Genomic DNA, 22,250 nt, shown 5'->3' on the forward strand with positions numbered 1-22,250 from the left:
GATAAATAACTTTTACAAATAAAGGTAGAGTATTAGGTGATTACAGGTGACTATAGATAAGGGAAGTTATTGACAATGATATTATAAAGGATGGGGGTATAGAATTGGGAATACTCCATAATAAAGTATTTGCATTACCTGTGAAGCAGTATGGTGTTATTACATGGTGAAATTTGATTAGTTGTAAATACATATTGTAAATTCTAGGGGGATCAGTAAGTTTTCTTAAGCATTTGTTGATATGCAAAGAGAAGAGATAAAATGGGATCATATAAAGTGCTCAATTAAAACCAAAGAAGGCAAAAATTGAGAGGAAGAAAAATAAGAACAGTGAATAGAAAATCGTTTCTAACAGAGTAGATATTAATTCATCTATATCAATAACTACTTTAAATGTAAATGGTCTAAATACATCAATTAATGCACTTTTACCTAACAGTGGTTTGCCAAAATATATAAGGCAAAACTGATAGAACTTCAAGGATAAATAGACAAATTCACTATTGTAGTTGATGGCTTCAATGTCCCTCTTTCATTAATTGACAGACCAAGAAGGTAGAAAATCAGTAAGAAAGGGTATATATAGTTAACCTGAGAAACACCATCATTCAATTTGATCTAACTGACTTTTATAGATTACTTCATCCAACAACAGCAGAGTTCATATTCTTTTTTATTTAATATGTTTTATTGATTATACTGTTACAGTTGTCCCAATTTCCATTCCCTCTGCTCCCCTCCACCTGGTGGCCCCCTCCCTCCAGTAGTCCCCCCACTTTTAGTCCATATCCATTGGTTGTGCATATAGTTCTTCTCAACCTCTTCCTGTCTACTCCATTCCCTCCTACTATGCTTCTTAATTCCTGTACCATCTCCCTCCCTTACCCCTCCCTGCTGACCTCCCCCCAATATGCTCCCCATACCCATAGTTCTTTTTCCACTCTCGTTGTCTATTTAGTTTGCCTTTGTTTTAATTCCCTAGCTTCTGTTGTTGGTTCTTGTGATGCAGTTTTCATTTTAATGTTCATAATTTTGATCCTCCTTTTTCTAAACTAGTCCCTTTAACATCTCTTATAATAGTGGTTTGGATCTAATGAAGTTTTTCAGTTTTATTTTGTCCTGGAAGCACTTTTTCTGCCCTTCTATTCTGAATTACAATTTTGCTGGATAGAGTATTCGTGGTTGTAGGTTTCTGATTTTCATTACTTTGAATATTTCTTGCCAGTCCCTTCTTGCCTGCAGGGTCTCCCTTGAGAAGTCAGCTGATAGTCTAATTGGGGCCCTTTTGTACATGATTCTTTTCTTCTCTCTTGCTGCTTTTAAGATTCTCTCTTTATCTTTAATTTTTGACATTTTGATTACAAGGTGTCTTGGAGTGGTTCTCCCTGGGTCCAGTTTTTCTGGAACTCTCTGTCCTTCCTGGATCTGTAAGTCTATTTCCTTCTTCAAGTTTGGGAAGTTCTACTTTATTATATTTTCAGTTAATTTTTCAATTTCTAGTTCTTCTTCTTCACCCTCTGGCAAACCAATGATTCTTATGTTGGGCCTTTTATAGTTGTCCCAGAGGTTTCTGATCCTCTTCTCACTTTCCTTGCTTCCTGTTTCCTCTTTCTGCACTGGTTGACTGTTTGTTCCTTCTCTATGTTCCGGTTTGTTGATTTGATCTCTGGATTTTATTTCCTCACCACTTGTCTTGTATGTAATTTTGGTATTTTCAGTATGAGTGGTTTTCAATCCTTTCTTGTCTCTTTCCAAATCTTTTGTTAATTCTGTAAGCCACCTTATAACAATAGCTCTGAACTGAGCCTCTGACAGGTTTCCTATTTGTTCATCTGTAAGATTCTTCATCTGTTGCCTGGTGAGCTACGTCACCGGGATTTCTATAGTTGTCTGCCTCATTTTGACAGATTAGCATTTTGCTTTGCTCCTTGGGCCAGCTATAGGGGGCAGAGCCTGTGTACTCATCACAACCCAGCGATCGGTGGCAATTCACAACCTATTTCGCAGCGCCTTGGCGCTTTGTGTGGGGGTGGCAGTCAAAGATGAATTCCTGCCATTATTCTCCACTGGGAGACCGGGATTCATCCTCCTGCCCTCTGGGCCTCACCATCCGAGGCAATGCGGTGGCTGCTTTTCCCAGCGTTGGGGTGTCAAGCTGCTGCAGCTCGACTGCAGCCAGGATTTCTCCCCCTGCCACTGTCCCTGGTGCTACTGCAGACAGCACCGCCCCCTTCACTTTTCCTACCTGCCTGATGAGCACCGCTGGTTTATAACTTCGTATGTTGGACTTCCGTATAGTTTTATTTTCTGGAATTTCTAGTTATCTTTTGTTTTGAGGTAGTTGTATTCCTTTCTAGTTGTAGAGGGAGACCGAGTGTGTCAGTCTAAGCCTCCATCTTGGCCGGAAGTCAGAGTTCATATTCTTAAAGTCACATGAAACATTCACCAACATAGATAATGCTCTGAACCATAAAAATAACCTAAGAAAATTTAAATAAAAAGAAGTCATGTAAAGTATGTACTTGGACCACATAAGATTAAACTGAAAATTAGTTACAGAAAATTAGCTGGAAAACCCCAAAATATTTGGAGATTAATCAATGTATTTCCTAATAACACATGGATCAAAGAAGATGTCTCAAGTGAAATTTTAAAAAATCTATTTGAACTAAACAAAAAGGGAACTATAACTTATCAGAATTTGTGGGGATGCAGCAAAAACAGTGCTTAAAGAAAAAATTATAGGATTAAATACATATATTAGAAAAGAAGAAAGATTTGTGATCAATTAATTTAAGCTCATACTTTAGGAAACTAGAGAAAGGAGAACATTTTGAGGCTAATGCAAACAAGAAAAATATATAGACAATAAAAATCAGGGAGAAGTAAGTAAAATGAAAAAGGGAAAATAATAGAGCAAAATCAAAGAAACCAAAATCTAGTTATCTGAAAAGAGCAATAAAACAGAAACATGTAGCCAGAATAATAAATATAAAAAGAGAAACCACATATTAGTAATGTCAGAAATGAAAGAGGAGTATCATTACTGATCTGATGGGCATTAAATCTAAAACTTTCTAAAATAAAGTATTTAAAATAAAAACATTTAAGTGTATAATAGTGATTAGGAGTTTACTCAAGGATAAAGGCTTCTATGCAGATGTTAGAGTGCATGCAAAGATGGAGCTCATAAAATGTCTTGGTAAGTTTAGGGATCAGTTTCCAGTATAGTATGGTTGCAATAGATAGTGGGACAAAGATGCTAGAGAGCATGACTTACCCAGATAAGTGAATGCATTTAAAAGCCATATTTAATTATCCCTCACTAATATCAGGAACATTGTTGAATTAATATGGGTGTTCACAAGAGTTGATGCATAATTTATCAAGATTGAAACCACATTGCCTTTGATTTTTCCCTTAAGTGAAATGAGTCTTCATGGTCAGTGAAAGGTAGAAAGATTGAATATAATTATAACAATCCTAATAGTATCTAATAATTACAGTGTTTTTATTGTTTTTAAAGTGTTTTAAGTCAAGGTCCTCTCAGCACATCTCAAGTGCAAAAAAAAAAAAAAAAAAAAAAAAAAGGAAAAAGAAAAAAAGGAAATCACTTTTGGGTAGCTTTTTAGTTTACAATAAGAAGGATTTACTTGATTCAAACCTTATGATTATATGCAATTTCAGATACTGCATTCCTGTCCCAGACCTTTGCCTCTGAGTCACTGGGATCTCATCTAGCACCTGACTAAAAGAAATCCCTTATTTGTCTCTTCCTAGGAATCTCTAACTCTCTGTTTACAGAAAATAAATTAATATGGGTCAGAAAGGAGTGAGGGTGAGGAATGATAAGAGGTTCAGATAGAAAGGGGAAACAAAGGCCCAAACCAACTGCCACCACACCTTGTCAACTGGCAGCAAGGGATTTCAAGAGAGAAGAGGTAGAAAATGGGAGTGCTCAGATATTTGGGAAGGAGAGCCTAAGTGTCTACCATTTAATAGCACCTAAATTACACTTCCTGGTTAGGGTGAGCCTCTCAGTCAACCAGTCAGAGAGGAGATCCCACCAAAGAATGAGCCAACAACAGTCAGAGCCCAAATACAACAGGAGAGCCTACATAGCCCACACAAAGGACATTCCTAGAGCATCCAGATCAGCAGATCAAGGAATTGGTACCATTGGGTCCCACAGGACTCCTACCATATAAGGCCACTCCACAAGACAGGCAGTAAAAAAAAAATCTATCTAATACGTAGAAACAAACAAAAAGAGACAGCTAAAGTAGGAAGACAAAGAGACAAACCACAAATGAAGGAAAAAGAGGAATCTCCAGTAAAGAGCCAGGAAGAGAGGTCTCACCAGAAGCCAAGTTGTGCTTCCATAACTGTGAGAAAATAAATTTCTGTTTTCTAAGCCATACCATCTATGGTATTTGTTATGGCAGCTTCAGATAACTAAGATATCCTCCACCCTTCTTTCTCTAACCATGGAGGATCAATGTGGGCAATAGCTAGAGTATTGCCTACATGGAAAGCGCAGATAAAGAAATTCCCTGTATGGAAGTCTGGTGTTTAAAATTGTTTAAAGAGCAATTTGGCTTGTCTCTTTGTGTTTTAATAGCAGAAAGGCGTTTCACATAATATTTCAACTCCGTGGCTGACTCTAATCTTGGTCTGTGGGTGGAGGTTTGCATTCTTTGTTGTGATTTACATCTCCTGACACCTAATGTAATGGCTTCCACTGTAAGGGTCGTTGCTATGTCTGTGCAACTCCAATCTGTCACGGGCAATGTTCTGAGAGCTAGAGTACCCCCCCATTCAGTCAAGAAATGAGTGCTGTATGTAATTAATTGTATCATTTTTCTCCCAACCCTACCAACTGCCACACATTATTTCTCTTAAAAACTCAGCGAAAGCAGTATTTTTCCCATACCCACCACCTTTTCAGTAAATGCAAAGTTGGTTGTGCAATCAATCATTGAAACTTTAGGCTTCTTTTTTTTTTTGCATTTCCAAGTTTTCATGAGCATATCTCAGTTGAAATTTTGAAATGCATTTCTTAAGGGTGTCACTAAGTACATAAGCTCCCTAATAGCTGCTGCTGTACTTGAGGATGTTCTTTGAAGCTGGAATTTTAGCCATCTGTATGTAAGCAGCAGCCATCTCTCTGATTGTCTTCTAGAACTGTTACAGATGTTTTAACTGATAAGTAACACCTATAAGTTCATTGTCAACATTGCAGTTCAATGACTATACCTGAAAACCAGTTATCCTGTGGGCTAGGTTGAATGGGGTAGAATGTGGGACTAGGATTTTAAGGATAAGGTTTTATATGATTATTTAGGTTGCTTCATTAAGCATCATTACACCAAATAATTTATCCAAATAGATGGCTTCAAGTTTATAAGTCATTCAAATTCTGAGTGACTGACAAATTAATAGAATGAGGTTCATTATGGGCAGTAAGAAGAAAGTACATCAGAAACTTGGAATAGAACAGAATCTTAAAACCAGCTAAGCCAGTAATTCATTCCAGTGAATTGTTAAGATGTTATTATTAAAATGTTCTCTGCTTTCCTATAAATGTATCTGGGAGTATTTTCTGTTGGCTATTAAGGCAGAGCAAAGCAAACCAGATAGCAATTGTGACTTGAATGTTCAGTGCTGTAAAACTGTTATGTGAGTCCACTTCAGTTTAGGTATGGATGATGATATGGTACCTCAGTGCTGTTTGCATCATTAAACTCAGGAAGGAAAATGGATAGTGAGTGGAAAAGAGGAAGGTGGAAAAAATTAGTTGGAGCTGTGAGACCAATGAAACTCCCACCTGGTCAGCCCCATCTATAGTTCAAGAGTTAAATGCTGTCTAGAGGAGTCTAAATGAGTCACTTTTTTTTGAATCTCTGAAAGGCTGTTTGTTAATTACTTGCCTGCATGTAGAAAACATAGCTCCTGCAACAGACTAACTCTATGTACTAGAAAATAGAAATCAGAATAAGGCAGAAGTTCTTGGGGTTTATCCATCAGAGTTTAGTTACTAAAATGACAAATATCCTCATTACCCCAACTCTCTCATCCCACCTCACATGACTCCTTGGACTCTGGGGCTTCATGCTGCTCCTCATCCCTGGAACATACCCCTTCTTTTCACTTAATGAATAGACTGGAATGAAGAGACTCTAATAAGGTAGGAGACTCTACATTTAGGTAAGTACCTACCTAGGAGCTTTGGGTTTTAGTCTTGGCTCAGACACTTAAAACATCTCTGACCTGAAGGTCCTTAACTGACAAACTTGGCTGTAGGGAAAAGGATCTTTTATGTCTCATAAGCACCAAGAGTTCATAAGTCCATGCATTTACCAACCTCAGAGAGGTTCAGTGCCATACAGAGGGAGTTGAGATTTGTTACATCAAGAAAAGAGCATTGATCCAGTTGCTGAATTTCTCTGAGATTAATCCTGCTTACTCTTTGCTTGTCTCAAGTATGAGTCTGTTTTATATTATTAGTAGAAAATATTAGTCCTCTATATTTTATATGCATATTTTTAAGAAGACATGAGCTCTTACTATATTCATGGTTAATATTCTGCTTTCTTAACATATCCATGTTATGGGCTTCTTATAGTGACCATATATTCCGAGCCAAATACTGTATACATATTAGTAGAGTTACTTTCAATTGGAGGTGTCAGAAAGAAAAGCAATTCAAAGTAGCTTTTTAGCATGAAAAAAAAATTTATGGCATGCTACTGAGAAATCCTGTGGTGGCACTTAGCTTCACTTACAGTATTCTCTTTCATTCTGTTCCCCAGCTTTGTTTTCTCTGGTTTTCTGAGTCTTGGCTCTTCCCTGACACAAAAAGGCCCTCTCCATGTGGCCAGAAGAGACAGCTACCAGTGTTCCCCTTTGTCCACATTGTAAGAAGAGATGCTTAGACTCATGGTGATCTGATTTTCCCCACATGACTCTCATGTACATCTCCTGCACCAGTCTTGTTGGACAGGGGATCATGGGTTACCTTCATGGACAAGCAGTGCCTTGATTGCCTGCCGCCAGAAAAAAATCAGTGATTGTCCATTACATTCTGTTCCTGGTATGCTCAGCACTATCCCTGAAATGCACACAGCAGTCTCCCTCTTTTTCCTGGGAATCTTTGTATAAATAACCTCTGGGTTGGAATCACAAAGATACTCTCTTTCCAACTGAAAATAAGCCAAAGACAATCAAATCAGTTTCCAATGAAATTTGTGGAAAGACTTCTTTCCCAAATTGTGAAATTCATTTTGTGAAGTTTTACAGGAATAAAAATTATTTTTTAAATCTTTTTGATAGTCACAGACACATTCATCCCCCCCTTTTTTGCACTTTAAAGTCAGCTCTTCAAGTAGTTCTGAAGCTCTATAAACATTTAGACCCACTCTGTTAAATCAGCTACACATATGGCATCAGATACCTCTTGTGATATGGATGTCATCTGCATTCCCACCCAGGTGTGCCGTTTGAGCTTCCTAAATATACAATCAGTTGTCTAGTGTAATCTCTCAAACTCCACCTTCGTAACATATTTTTATCATCCTCCATCTCTGGACCATACCTTAGACTCACAAAATTTCACATTCCAGTGAATCATAGCACAAAACTCTCCATTCAAAGGGGATATTAACTGCTCTTGTCACTTGCTTCATGATTTCCCACTGCCTTACCCTTGTTGATGCTAATCACTTATTTCTACAATCTCCTCTCTCTATTATTTTACCACTCTATCACTGACTGTCAAAATTCCATCTATTTCATACTAAAAGGAAACATGAATGTAAAACAGAGACAAACAATATCAGGAAACCATTCCTGGAAGAAACTATAGTAGCTTAAATAAGAGTTTAATTAGTTTATTTTTTACATAACTATTTATTGTGCTGTGAAATTTTCTATTTAAAGCTTCTTCCCCACATAAATACAGAATTTCTAGTTAAAACTAAATATCACCTAGACAAAATGTTTTGCTGCATGCAACCCTGACTACAGAGTCACATCATAGAAAGTGTGTTGGTAGTAAATTCACTCCTTATGTCAGTAGCTCCAAATCACTAAGGATTCACGTTCTCCCCGCCCCCCATTTTTAAATGTTTATTTTGTTGTTGTTCTGTTACAGTTGTTCCAATTTTTCCCACGTGTGCTCCACTGACCCCCTCCACTCCCACAGTCAATCCCCACCCTGTTTTCTGTGTTATTGGGACATTTATACATGTTCCTTGACTAGACCCTTCCCTTTCTTGCCCTGCTCTCCCTCTCCCTCCTTCCCTCTGGTCACTGTCAGTCTCTTCCTTGTTTCTATGCCTCTGGTAGGATCCATGCTCTTATGATCCTTCATTTTACTCTGCTATTTTTAAATTCTTGGCTTTCCAGTCAACTAATCTAAAACCATATTTTCTTTCCAACCCTTTGGACTTAAACCACATAATATTCAATATCCAGTGATCCTGGGCTTTCAAATACAAGTAACAAAGCAGAACAACAGTAGCTTAAATATATATGATGATTAATGCACTGACTCAATGACATCTTCAAGGAACCATGTTTTTAAGAAATCTTTCCACTTTTCAATCTTGCTTCTATTTCATCTTCATATTTGTTGTCTCCTGGAACTAATAGGGCCTTTTTATTGCAGTGTTCATCTTCATATTGTCTCACGAGATAGGAAAGCTTCCTTATTCTAGCTGTCATAATTGTAGTCAGATGGTGAAAAGGGAAAAAGTGAATGTTGAATGGCAAAACAGATTTTTTCAGGCATCTCTCTTCTTTATCAGGTACTCAAACTCAGTAGACTCCTGCTGCTATCTATTGACAGCTGTGTCAAATGTCTGAAACACTCTGGAAGTACAGCTGGAAAGGGAAATGTTGTCAATGGGAGTTGGGTCACTGAACTTACAGTATGGGCCACAAGAAGTAGATAGATACCACGATAGAATTTCCAGAATTGACAAGGTATTTAGCTGTGCCTACCACCATCATATTTTATAGATCTATGCTGTTCAATATGGTAGCTAATAGCTACCTGTAGCTATTAAAATAAAAATTAAAGGCAATTAAAATTTTTATCTTCAGTCTCATTAGCTGTATTCAGATATTCAATAGCCACATGTGGCTACCATATTAGATGCCACAGATATAGTACACTCCTATCTCTGCAGAAATTTCTACTGCACATAGTGCTGTACTAGATAAAATAGGGTTGAAAGGGTTAGCTCCAAATTCTCAGAGTTCACTAGTAGGAAAGCAGTCACCAGACACCTGGTCTAATGTTAAGTAGAGAGTGTGGCTTTCTCTATGTTTCTGTCTTTCTGCTAAATATTGCTTCTCATTTTCAAGAAATTATACCTATATTTTATTGTTCTCCTATGCTCTAGTGTGTATGAGTGGAAGAAGATGCTGACATGGGTAATCTGAGGTGTTTTTATTTGTAATGCATTGACACTTAACATTACAGTATGGCAAGGGCCAACATGACCACCAAGATGTCAGTTGAGAGTTGGCAAGAATAATGGTGACATTGAAGAAGCCTGATTTAGCTTTAATTCTGTTTTACTTTCTGTGGTGGCTAAAAGGCATTGCCAGATGGTAAAATCACTTGCTTCTGAGGCTTAAATGAGTGAATGAGGAATAGGTAAAGGCACAAAATGTTGCATGTCCTTTAAAAAGCTTTTTAGATCCTCAGCTTGTAGAAAGGCTAGAGTGGAAAAGTGCAGAAGTTGTTATAAGGAACCAGGGAAGTAGTGATGACCACTACATTTGCTCCCTTAATCAATCGCAACCCTGCTGCCCTCCACTGCTGCACTGCGCAAAGCTGCCCCTCTCCTGTGCCAGGAACTGACTGACACCATGCCCTACCAATACCCAACACTGGCCCCGGACAAAAAGAAGGAGCTCTCTAACGTTGCTCAGCACACCGTGGCTCCAGGCAAGGGCATCCTAGCTTCAGATGAGTCCATTGGGAGCTTTGCCAAGTGGTTGCAGTCCATTGACACTGAGAACACCGAGGAGAACTGGCGCTTCTACCGCCAGCTACTGCTCACTGCCGATGATTGCATGAATCCCTGCATTGGGGGAGTCATCCTCTTCCATGAGACACTCTATCAGAAGACAGATGATGGGCATCCCTTCCCCCAAGTTATGAAATCCAAGGATGGTGTTGTAGACATCAAGATAGACAAGGGCATGGTATCCCTGGCAGGAACAAATGGCAAGACTACTACCCAAGAGCTGGATGGGCTGTATGAGTGCTGTGTCCAGTATAAGAAGGATAGAGCTGACTTTGCCAAGTGGCTCTGTGTGCTAAAGATTGGGGAACACCCCCCCCCCAGCCCTCGCCATCATGGAAAATGCGAATGTTCTGGCCTGTTACACCAGGATCTGCCAATAGAATGACACTGTGCCCCTTGTGGAGCCTGAGATCCTCCCTGATGGGGAAAACAACTTGAAGCACTGTCAGTATGTAACTGAAAAGGTGTTGGCTGCCATCTACAGGGCTCTGAGTGACCACATCTACCTGGAAAACACCTTGCTGAAGCCCAATATTGTCACCCCAGGTCATGCCTGTACCCAGAAATTTTCTAATGAGGAGATTGCCATGGCAACTGTCACTGTACTACACCACACAATGCCCCCTGCTGTCCCTGGGAACACCTTCCTATCTGGAGGTCAGAGTAAGGAGGAGGCATCCATCAACCTCAATGCCATCAACGAGTGCCCCCTATAAAGCCATGTGCCCTGACCTTCTCCTATGACCAAGCCCTGAAGGCCTCTGCTTCAAAGGCCTGGGGTGGAAAGTAGAAAATCCTGAAGGCTTCCCAGGAGGAATGTGTCAAGCGAGCACTGGCCAACAGCCTCACCTGCCAAGGAAAGTACAACCAAAGAGGTCAGACCGGTGCTGCAGCCAGCCAGTTCCTCTTCATCTGTAACCATGCCTACTAAACAGAGGTGTTCTAAGGCTACCCCCTCAACACTCCAGGCCCCACCCCCTCCCACATTCACTCTTGAAGAGGGGGCATCATCTGGGACTCCAGGCTGCTCCTTCCTACTCTTGCCTGTCTTGTGACCTTGGTGTATGGTATTGTCTTTGTATGCTAACCCCATTGCCCTTTCCAGCCCACTGCCAATAAACAGCTACTGGGGAAGAAAAAAAAAGAAAGAGAAGTTGTTATAAAAGTAACAAAGTGGAGATATGCTATGATCACCTAGATTCTATGTAATAGCTAGATATAAATAGAGACATCTGGTTTAAAGCATGTATAAATAGCTTTGGGTAAAGAGGGGAGAAAACAAAAAAACATCATTTAGAAAAATAGGGAATATTCAAAATAATTAAGAGATATGAGTAGCCATGCATTTAATTTCTTTTTATTTTTTTTGTTAAAATTCATTTAATTGGGCTATTCTACAAATAGTACATGGAATATATCAGACTGATTGCTTTATTATCTATCTAAAAGTATATGAGCATACTATCTGTTTTAATGCTGTCTTTTTTTCCCATTCCCTTTGAGTTCCCTTATACCCTCCTCACCCCAGCAATCACCTCACCGCTGTCCATGTCCATGGGTCATTTTTTTTTTTTGTTCACTTCCTTCAGCCCCGAACCTCCACTAGCAGTTATCCTGCTCTCCATTTATGAGTCTGTACCCGTTTTCCTTGTTAGTTCAGTTTGTTCATTATATTCCATGTATGAGTGAAATTATATGGTATTTGCCTTTATCTGACTGGCTTATTTCATTTAGAGCAATGTTCTCCAGGTCGAAAGTGTAAAATTTTCTCCTTTTCTATCGCTGAGTAGTAGTCCATTGTGTAAATGTCCCATAGTTGTTTTATCCACTCATCTACTGATGGACACTTGGGCTACTTCCATATCTTGGTGATTGTAAATAACACTATAATGAACATAGGGGTGTTTATGTTTCTTCAAATTAATGTTTTGGGTTCCTTTGGATATATTCTCAGAAGTGAGATCCCTAGGTCAAAAAGCAAATCCATATTTAATTTTTTGCGGTATCTCCATACTGCTTTATGCAGTGGCTGCACCTGTCTGCATTCCCGCCAACAGTGCAAAAGGATTTCCCCTTCTCCACATCCTTGCCAGCATTTGTTTGTTGATTTATTGATGATAGCCATTCTGACAGGTGTCAGATGGTATCTCATTGTGGTTTTATTTTTTAAGTATATTTTATTGAATATGCTATTACAGTTGTCCCAGTTTTTTCCACTTTGTACCCCTCTGCCTGGTACCTCCCTTCCCTCCAGCAATCTCCCCCCTCCTTAGTTCATGTCCATGGGGCACGCATATAAGTTCTTTGGCTTCTCTATTTCCTTTACTATTCTTAACATCCCCCTGTCTATTTTGTACCTACCCATTATGCTTCTTGACCCCTGTATCTTTTCCCCCATTTTCTCCTTTCCCCCTCCCAGCTGATAACCCTCCAAATGATCCCCATACCTACGATTTTGTTCCTGTTCTAGTTGTTTGCTTTGTTTATTTTTATTTTTTAGATTAATTTGTTAATAATTGTGAGTTGGCTGTCATTTTGCTGCTCATAGTTTTGATAATCTTCCTTTTCTTAAGTGTGTCCCTTTAACATTTCCTATAATAAGGGCTTGGTGATGATGAACTCCCTTGTCTGGGAAGCATTTTATCTGCCTTTCCATTCTAAATGATAGCTTTGCTGGATAGAGTAATATTGTTTGTGGGTCTTTGCTTTTAATCACTTTGAATACTTCTTGCCAGTCCCTTCTTGCCTGCAAAGTTTCTTTTGAGAAATCAACTAACAGTCTTATGGGAACTCCTTTGTAGGTAACTCTTCTTTTCTCTTGCTGCTTTTAAGATTCTATCTATCTTTAACCTTTAGCACTTTAATTATGATGTGTCTTGGTGTGGTCCCCTTTGGTTCTAGATTGTTTGGGACTCTGTGCTTTCTGGACCTTTATGTCTATTTACTTCACCAAATTAGGGAAGTTTTCCTTCATTATTTTTTCAAATAAGTTTTTAGTTTTTTACTCTTCTGCTTCCAGCGCCTCTATGATTTGGATGTTGGCACTTTTGGAGATATCCCAGAGTATTCTTATTCTCTACTCATTTTTTTGAATTTATGTTTTTTCATTATGTACTGGTTGACTATTTTTTCCTTATGTTCCAAATTGTTGATTTGAACCCCAGCTTCCTTGTCTTCACTATTGGTTTTGTGTGGATTTTTCTTCATTTCACTTAGTGTAGCCTTCACTTCTTCCCTTATGCATTTGCTGTATTCAATCATTTCTGTGAGCATCGTTATCACCAATGTTTTAAATTCTCCATGTGTTAGGTGGGCTCTCTCCTCCTCCCTTTCTTCTCCCACTGAAGCCTTGATCTGCTCCCTCATTTGGTCCGTACTTCTCTGTCTCCTCAACTTGACAGCCTTCCTGTGTTTGCCTCTGCATATTAGGTGGAGCTGTCACACTTGTTACATTGTAAGGGGCAAAGCTTTAGGTAATCGTCAGTGAGGTGTGACCAGTTTCTTCGCTTTCTGACACTGTATGTGGGGGAGGAGTCAGAGAGGGGATAATAGCCACTTGCTCAGCATTCACCCCCCTTTCCAGTCACTTCATCAGCTTCGTGTATGCGACTGGTGCTCCTCTAGCTGTTGCCCTGGTGATAGTTCCCAGAGCGCATGGGTTTGCAGATGTTTTAAGACTGTGAGGGGTCCTTTAAACAGACTCTCCTGAGAGAACAGCAGTTTCTTCCACTGCCCCACCCCACTCTGGTTTTCACAGCCAGAAGCAACAAGGCTTTATTTTCCCAACAGTGGGCCCGTGAGCTACGTGGTCTGGCCTGGAACTGGGAGTGCTCCCCAGGTGTCCCTCCAGCTTTTATAATTTGTGACTGCCCATTCTGCTGACCAGCCCCAGCCACTGCCTTGCTGCTGCTGCCACTGCCAAATTGCATCCTCTCTGCCTAGTTCCCTATCTCCATTACCTATCTGGATGAGTATTCTTTATATCTTTGTTTGTTGAACTTCCATGCAGTTTGATTTTCTGGTAGTTCTGGTTGTTTTTTTGTTTTGAAGTCGATGTAATCTTCCTTATGGTTGTACAAGGAGGCAAAACGTGTCTACCTCCACCTTCATCTTGGCCAGAAGCTCATCGTGGTTTTAATTTGCATTTCTCTGATGATTAGTGATGCTGAGCATCTTTTCATATGTCTCTTGGTCATTTGTATGTCCTATAGAGAAGTGTCTATTCAGGTCTTTTGCCCATTTATAAATAGGGTTGTTTATTTTTTTGGTATTGAACTTTTTAGGTACTTTGTAAACTTTGGCTATTAATCCCTTATCAGATATATCGACAAATATGTTCTCCCATTCTGTGGGTTGTCTTTTTTATTTTGTTGATGATTTCCTTTGCTGTGCAGAAACTTTTTAGTTTGATGTAGTCCCACTTGTTTACTTTTTCTGTTGTTTCCCTTGCCTGGGGAGATATAACTGATAAAAAATTGCTACAAGCAGTGTCTGAGATTTTGCTGCCTATGTTTTCTTCTAGGATTTTTTTACGGTTTCTGGTCTAACATTTAAGTCTTTGATCCATTTTGAATTTACTCTTGTGTGTGGTGTAAGAAGGTGGTCTAGTTTCATATTTCTGCATGTATTTGTCTAATTTTCCTAACACCATTTATTGAATAAACTATGTTTAACTCACTGTATGTGCTTGCTTCCTCTGTTGAATAATAATTGACAGTAAAGGTGTGGGGTTATTTGTGGGCTCTCTTTTATGTTCCATTGATCTATGTGTCTGTTTTTACATCAGTAGTAGGCTTTTTTGATTACTATGGCCTTGTAGTATAGTTTGATAATAGGTAGCATGATTCTTCCTACTTTGTTCTTCTTTCTCAGAATCTCTGTTGCTATGTGGGGCCTTTTGTGGTTCCATATAAATTTTTGTAATATTTTTTCTAGTTCTGTGCAATACGTCATTGAAATCTTGATTAGAATTGCATTGAATCTATATATTGTCTTGGGTAGTATGGACATTTTGATTATGTTAATTCTTCCTATCCATGAACACAGTATGTTCTTCCATTTAATTGTATCTTCTTTAATTTCTTTCTTCGATGTCTTATAATTTTCCATGTACAGTTCTTTTACAATCTTGGTTAGGTTTATTTCTAGGTATTTTATTCTGTTTGAAGCAATTGTAAATGGGATTGTTTTCTTAATTTCCCTTTCTGTCAGTTCATTATTGGCATATAAAAATGCAACTGGTTTCTGGATATTAATTTTGTATCCTGCTATTTTGCTGAATTCATTTATCAGTTCTAGTAGTTTCTTTGTGGAATATTTGGGTTTCTCTAAGTACAATATTGTGTCATCTGCAAATAAAGACAGTTTTACTTCTTCCTTTCCAATCTGGATGCCTTTTATTTGTTTTTTCTTGTTTGATTGCTGTGGTTAGAACTTCCAGTACTATGTTAAATAAGAGAGGTGAAAACAGACATCCTTGTCTTCTTTCTGATCTTAAGGGGAATGCTTGTAGTGCTTGCCTATTGAGTATGATGCTGGTACTGGGTTTTTCATATATGGCCTTTATTATGTTTAGGTATGTTCCCTCTATTACCACGTTGCTGAGAATTTTGATCATAAATGCATGCTGGATTTTATTAAAATCTTTTCTTTGCACATATTGATATGATTGTGTGGCTTTTATCTTTCATTTTGTTTATGTGGTGTATCACATTTATTGATTTGCAAATGCTGTGTCAACCTTGCATTCCCAGAATAAATCCCACTTGATCAGTGTATGATCTTTTTGATGCATTGCTGTACTTGGTTTGCTAATATTTTGTTGAGGATTTTACCATCTATGTTTATCATGGATTTTGGCCTGTAATTTTCTTTCTTTGTACTGTCTTTATCTGGTTTTGGAATAATGCTGGCATTGTAAAATGAGTTTAAGAGCCTTCCCTCCTCTTGAATTTTATGAAATAGTTTGAGCAGCAGAAATATTAGTTCTTTTTAGAATGTTTGACAAAATTCACCTGTAAAGCCATCTGGCCCAGTGCATTTGCTTGTTGGGAGTTTTTTTGATCACTGCTTCAATTTCACTAGGTGTAATTGTCTATTCAGATTTTCTTATTATTCCTGATTTAGTTTTGGAAGATTGTATGTCTCTAGGAATTCATTAATTTTGTCCAGGTTGTAATGATGTCACTCTTGATTTCTTAATATAAATAAGTTGGTTTACCTATGCTGCCTCAAGTAGTTATCATTATTGACCTGTGCTTATAGCCAGAGGCAAAAGTCTCTTAGAAGAGTAAACATCACTCTCTGGTAGCTGGCCATTATTTCTAACCCTCTGTAATGAAACAAACAAACAAACAAACAAACCATAACTGTAACACCAAAAATCAATTACTTGGCAGCAACCCACTCTGGGGCATTAGTTAGGACATTTCCATCATTCTTGAGAACCAACCTCATTATTTCTATACCAATGAAATATATCTTTTCCCATAACTCATTCTAATAGGCCATTCAGTCTCTGTGCCTGTTTTTCAAGCCCTCACCATGGAATTAAGTAGCCAACATAAGCATCCATAAATTGAGAAGTTATTGGTTCCTTCTACATCATGCATTGTTTGTTTTCACATATCCAGAAGACATAAATGGAAACCCTCATTGTGTCTTGGAAAAATACTGCACAGAATCTGAGTTCAGATCTCAGCCATTAGGATATGTGTGCTTTTTCAGCATGTATGCTAATAGTTAAAGAATGTAAGGGAATTGGTGCTCTTGAGTAAGTCATTTCTCCATGGGTTTATTTTCCTCATTTGGAAATAAGGAACTTGAATGAGTTTTTGTGGCCAAATTTCATGATTTTGTATGGGAAATATCCTTGTCCCTCAGTGTTTGGAATTTTCTATATATGTCACCCCTCAGCACAAATGAAAAATGCACTGGAAATTGCTGAAAACAGCTGCAGTAGAAAAAGCGCACTACAACTCATGCTCTCTTTCAGTGAGAAAATTGCAAGTTCCTAAGGAAATTCTCATGAATTCTGACCTTTATCAGGAGATACTGAATAAATCAATGTATTATTGATCGACGTGCTGTCATGAATCTATTTTTCCTTTCTTCTGTATATCTAATTATTAGTAACATGCCCAGCCAAAGCCTTCACAGTTACACAGCAGCTCCTCAGATAAGTAAGCATAGGTGGGTCCTCAGATTCCACAGGTATTTAACTTATTGAGCAGAAATATGTAGACTCTAAGGAAAGGAAATAATCTGTTCCACTGCAGTGTTGGCTTCAAATTAACCCTGCACTAGGGTATGTGGGCTCTGTCATATGTGATCTCATGTGTCCAAAGATATGAAAAAGCAAAACCCATAAAGGTAGCAATGAAATAGGGATATAAAAACAAGTAAATCCAAATCTCTTTCCATGTCTTCGAATTCAACCCCAAGGTAAGAACTCTTTTTACAAGTTTTACAGTTACCCTATGCTTGCCAAGTTCAAACCAACCCAATGAATTCATTAATTGATTTAACGTTCATGGAATGGGCAAGTGGAATACTGGCTCCCCATAACATCACTGGAACAACTTCTTCCCAAGGAAAAGCTAGCTGAGTTTATTGCTTACCACTGTGAGAGAGAACTCCATATTGACAGAGGCTAATACTGTTTTAGAAGAGGAAGGGAAGGCCTGGGATTTTGAGACTTTTAAGACTGCCCTACTGGGAGGTGATAACTTGATTAGGATTGGTTAAGATCATGATATGACATGGGTTAGAACAAGTGATCATGGCAACACAGGGATTTGGAGGCAGGTGGTCCAAAAAATCTTAGGGTATAAACTGTCAATGGATGCTTTTATTGAAGAGTTGTTGGAATGAACTGTAAAGCTATTTGCAAGTTGGATCTTCCTGGACAAGAATTTTTGTAAATAGTCAAGTCATATTGATGAAAATGGTAGAAAAGTAGACTCATGTTAATGTATACAGTACACTGTGGGGTATGTGATTTTGGTGCTCAGTATGTATGTACTGGGGGAATACATGTGCCCTGCTGCTCTTTGGGTGCTTATATGTTTAAAATTCACAGATATAAGAAGCAAGAATTAAGGGAAGAAGGATAGCACTGGGTTGAGAAAATGATGGACAACTTTATGAAGGAGGCAACGTTTGAGATAGGCCTTGATCATTGGTTATAAGTTTAGAGTTTGCATGGTAATCTAATGTTTCTTCCTACAGGCTACTACTGCTTGGCTAGTCGTGGCTCCCTTCTTTCTTTAAGGGTTCATTAAAGACAAGTAAAGACTTTGCCATTATGCTGTAGTCCTGTGCTGGGAAAATGTAAGCAGGGTCATTGAATAAGGTTCAGCACATATTTTTGAAGGCCCCTGGGCCCTCTGAAGCAATGTGGCATATTTCCTTATCTACAATTTTAGTAAAGGTATCTCAGAACTTGGAGAGAGCTTTTTAGTTCTCTGCCTTCTTTACTTTGAGGGTGGCCTCCATTAGCAGAACCACACACACACAAAAGTCACCAAAATATCAGCAGGGGAAGAAGAATCATAAGGTAGTTTGATGGAATCTGAGGGAATCTGTTCAAGGATGCAAGTGCAGAGCAGCTGCTAATTTTCTCATTTGAGCTTTGCCAGTTCCTTTTCTTACAAAGCTGACCAAGCTGAGAGCAGAACACTGTTTTTGTCAAATGGTAGGTTAGAGACCTCAGAAGCAGGAGCTGCAAAGCTCCAGGTAAGTATGGGAGCACTGACTTTCTTTGATTTTGCATCTCTCTCTCTCTCTCTCTCTCTCTCTCTCTCTCTCTCTCTCTCTCTCTCTCTCTCTCTCTCTCTCTCTCCCTCTCTCTCTCTCCCCTCCTCCTCCTCTTCCTCCTCCTCTCCCTCCTCCTCCTCCTCCTCTCTCTCTCTCCTCACTCTCTCATATACACCTTCACACTTCTATTTTAATGGCAGGAAAGGAGGAAAATCAGGTATGTAGAATGAGGTATGACTTAAGTAGGAAGATGAATGAGAATCACTTTTTTAGGGGTTAGAGGTATGATTTAAATTTTGAGAATCTGTTCTTAAGGATATTTCAGGACAAATTTTTAAAAACACAATGAACAAATTAAGGCAACTTGGCATTTCTTCTGGTCAGGGAACTGACCACTCAGATAAGACAGATTGGTATTTTGAAGTTCTAATAAGGATTTTTCATTTGTGGCATTTAATACATTCTTCAGTTCATTTTTCCAAAAAGCAGCTATGTAAAGTTCCCTCACAGCTATTACTCAGCTGTGTCATATGTCTATAACCAAGATGAAGTGCATTGAATTACTGCCTTCCTTACCTTGGAAAGGAAAATGCTATAGCTCCCCCTTGTGTTGTGTGAGGCCAAAAAAGTCCCTGATTGATCCACAGCCACAGAATCCACTCCATTTGTATTTTCAAAGTAACTCCTCAAAACTTTTTTTGGGGTAGGGACTCTGCTATAGAGGAAAGTACTAGAGGATCCAGCTAATATTTTATAACTCCCCCCTTATTTCCCACTCTTCTGCTATGTATCTAAGAGCCTCTTTCTTGGAAGGTAACCTTTTTCTGGCATACAGTTGCTTTGGGATGATTTTCTTCATAAGGTTATAGTCCTATTATCTTCCACTTAGTACATCAAATCTTGTGCCATTTCCTCTCCAAATAGAGGGAGTGAAACTTGCTTTCACTATTGCCTCATCTTGTCCTGTCATGGGGCCACTTAATTCTGTATCATGACTTCTCAGTTTAAGTGAGGCACTAGTTTCTTTGCCCATCCACCTCCAGAGTTTCTCTCACTCTAGTACATGAGTTTGGACTTAAACATTTTGGCTACTTAATAAGTATTCAGCCAGTGTATGAGATGCAATCACACATCTCTTTTGGAAACAATACCCCAATTTCAGTCCCACACTTGGCTTAGACATAGGAGCAGGGGAAATGCCGCCATGATCCCTATTAATGCATTTGCTACTTCAAATAATTTTGAAAGCTACCAATATTCTTCACATGTGGAGCAATTTTTATAAAATGTGGTTCTTTTTCCTGATTTGCCATCTTTGTCAATATTGCAAGACAATGGAAAAAGTCTCATTTTATAGGTCTTTTAAAAATTATATAAGTAAAGATGCTGATTGTTTAAGAGATATGCACAGTTTTGCAATTATATCTATAGGACAAAACCTTAATAGAATTGCTTCATTAAGTGTGTATGCATTTTAAATTGGATAGATAGTAATCTTCACCTGTTTGCTCTCTTGTCTTATATAACCTAGTCTTCGTGTCATGGTCAGCTTGATGTTCCAGTAACAGTTTCATCCCATTTAATTTCATCCCTTTCTGCTCTGCCTGCCCTTATTTAAAAAATTTGGATACTCTTTTCTTAAGGAAACTTATCGAGTTCTTTGGTCCCAACCCTCTAAAGGGCAGTTATTTGTCCAAATTTATGATTTCCCTTGACAAAGGAAAACGTCATACAAACTAAAAACAGATTCATTGTTTTCCGGTGTTTATTAACTTTGTGGTTGGATTATATGAGGCAGCAATGCAAGGTAGCACATACTAAGTGACATTCTTACAAAAAGTGAATACTTTGTGAATTCTGAGATGGGAAAAATCAGGCTTGACCATCTTGTGAATAAAGTGATGATACTCAGAGTCTTAAAAGCAAGGGTAGAACTAAGACAGAAATAGGGAGATTATTAGGGAATTCCATGCAGAGAGGGAATGCTACAAGAAGCTGGGATGGCAGAAAATACCTGGACTCTTAAATAACACTAGTTGAATTTTACTTAATATGTTTTTTCTTATACTGCCATTTTTGTATATCAGGAATATTTTATTGCTTCGTCTTAAGATCTTGTTCATAGTCAATGTCCATAGTTGACTAGGCATCAACAAATATTTTGGTTAGTAAGTGAATAAACAAATAAATGCAATACTTAGCAGAAAGTGCTGCAAAATACTAGGAAGATTGCAATAGGAGAAAAAGAACTAATTTCCAGAAAGTATGTACTTCCTCATGAAAGACCACTCTTAATGAAATCATATTTAACTTCTGGAAAATAATCTGCATTCTAGTCTCTTAATCAACTATGTCTTATTAATAGTACTAACATTATAATTTTAAAAGAATGAAAAATGAATCAAAGCTTTGCCAAAAGTGTCTCTCAGAAAAGGTTCAAAGCTTGACTACTTCATGCGAACAATTTGCTAGTCTAGAGAATTCTTCCCATTTTGGTCAGGACCTCCTATGGAGAGATTTATGTGTAGTGTATGTCAAGGAGCAAAGTAATGGCATTTCTGTGCTATACAATGACTTGGACTTTTGCTGAGTGCAGAAATGCACCATTAGACCAAAGAGAGAAGCAGAGTCTGCCCTGATCCAATCATTTTGAAAAACTATGCACATTGAAGCTGGGACCAAACATAATGACAGGATTCAATTGCTAATGCTCTAGAGGCAATGAGCCTCTTGATGTATTGACCTTTAACCCAGAGTTGGGAGAGTGAAAAGAGAGATGATGATTTTCATTCCCTGTTCCCCTTCCTCCATCTGATCATGCCTGTCTCTAACCCTGTCCGCATACTCTTAACATTCAACTTTTCACCCCCATTCTCATTAGTTACTTCCAGCTTTGGGGCCAGGGTGAGAATGAATAGAACAGAAAGGAAGGTGAGAGGAAAATTGGAGAAGAAAGTATACAAGCAGTTGACAGCTGCTTAGAAGCAGGCATCAGAATTATATCTACTGAAATGGGAGCTGACCTGCTGCTCCCCTGATGCTTCTACCCTACCCACCCACCTCAATATTTCATAAGATTTAGGCCTTTCCATCTTTCTGTTCTCTGTTCCTATTTCACCCTTTCTGGTTCTTATTTATTATCACTTCCTTCTCTACACCTTCAGCTCCCTTTCTCCTCTTACTTGGTTACTTACAAATGGCAAACTCTAAAAACAAAGTTAAATTCAAGGCTCTGCCTAGTGGACATCTGCACCATGACAGCTGGGCAGCTGAATATAGCTGGAGGAAAAACACAAATATACTGATTGGTCTCACTGTAAATTCATGTCCATTAACCTCGGTTGGCCCTTTGTGCTACTCAGCAAGGTTACTGGTATATTCACTCTCGTGCTCTTTTACAAAACTTTCACACCTTCTTTCTATTCATATTTCTTCGCTGTTCTCTGGGCACAT

General features: G+C 38.5%; 1 pseudogene; it reads left to right on the forward strand.

The window, feature by feature from the left end:
* Positions 1-9,879: 9,879 nt before the first annotated feature.
* LOC149990701 (fructose-bisphosphate aldolase A pseudogene) lies at positions 9,880-10,971 on the forward strand (annotated as a pseudogene).
* The last annotated feature ends 11,279 nt before the right edge of the window (positions 10,972-22,250 follow it).

The sequence above is a fragment of the Furipterus horrens genome, unplaced genomic scaffold (genome assembly GCF_987537825.1).
Source record: "Furipterus horrens unplaced genomic scaffold, mFurHor1.1.pri manual_scaffold_17, whole genome shotgun sequence".
Lineage (NCBI taxonomy): Eukaryota > Metazoa > Chordata > Mammalia > Chiroptera > Furipteridae > Furipterus > Furipterus horrens.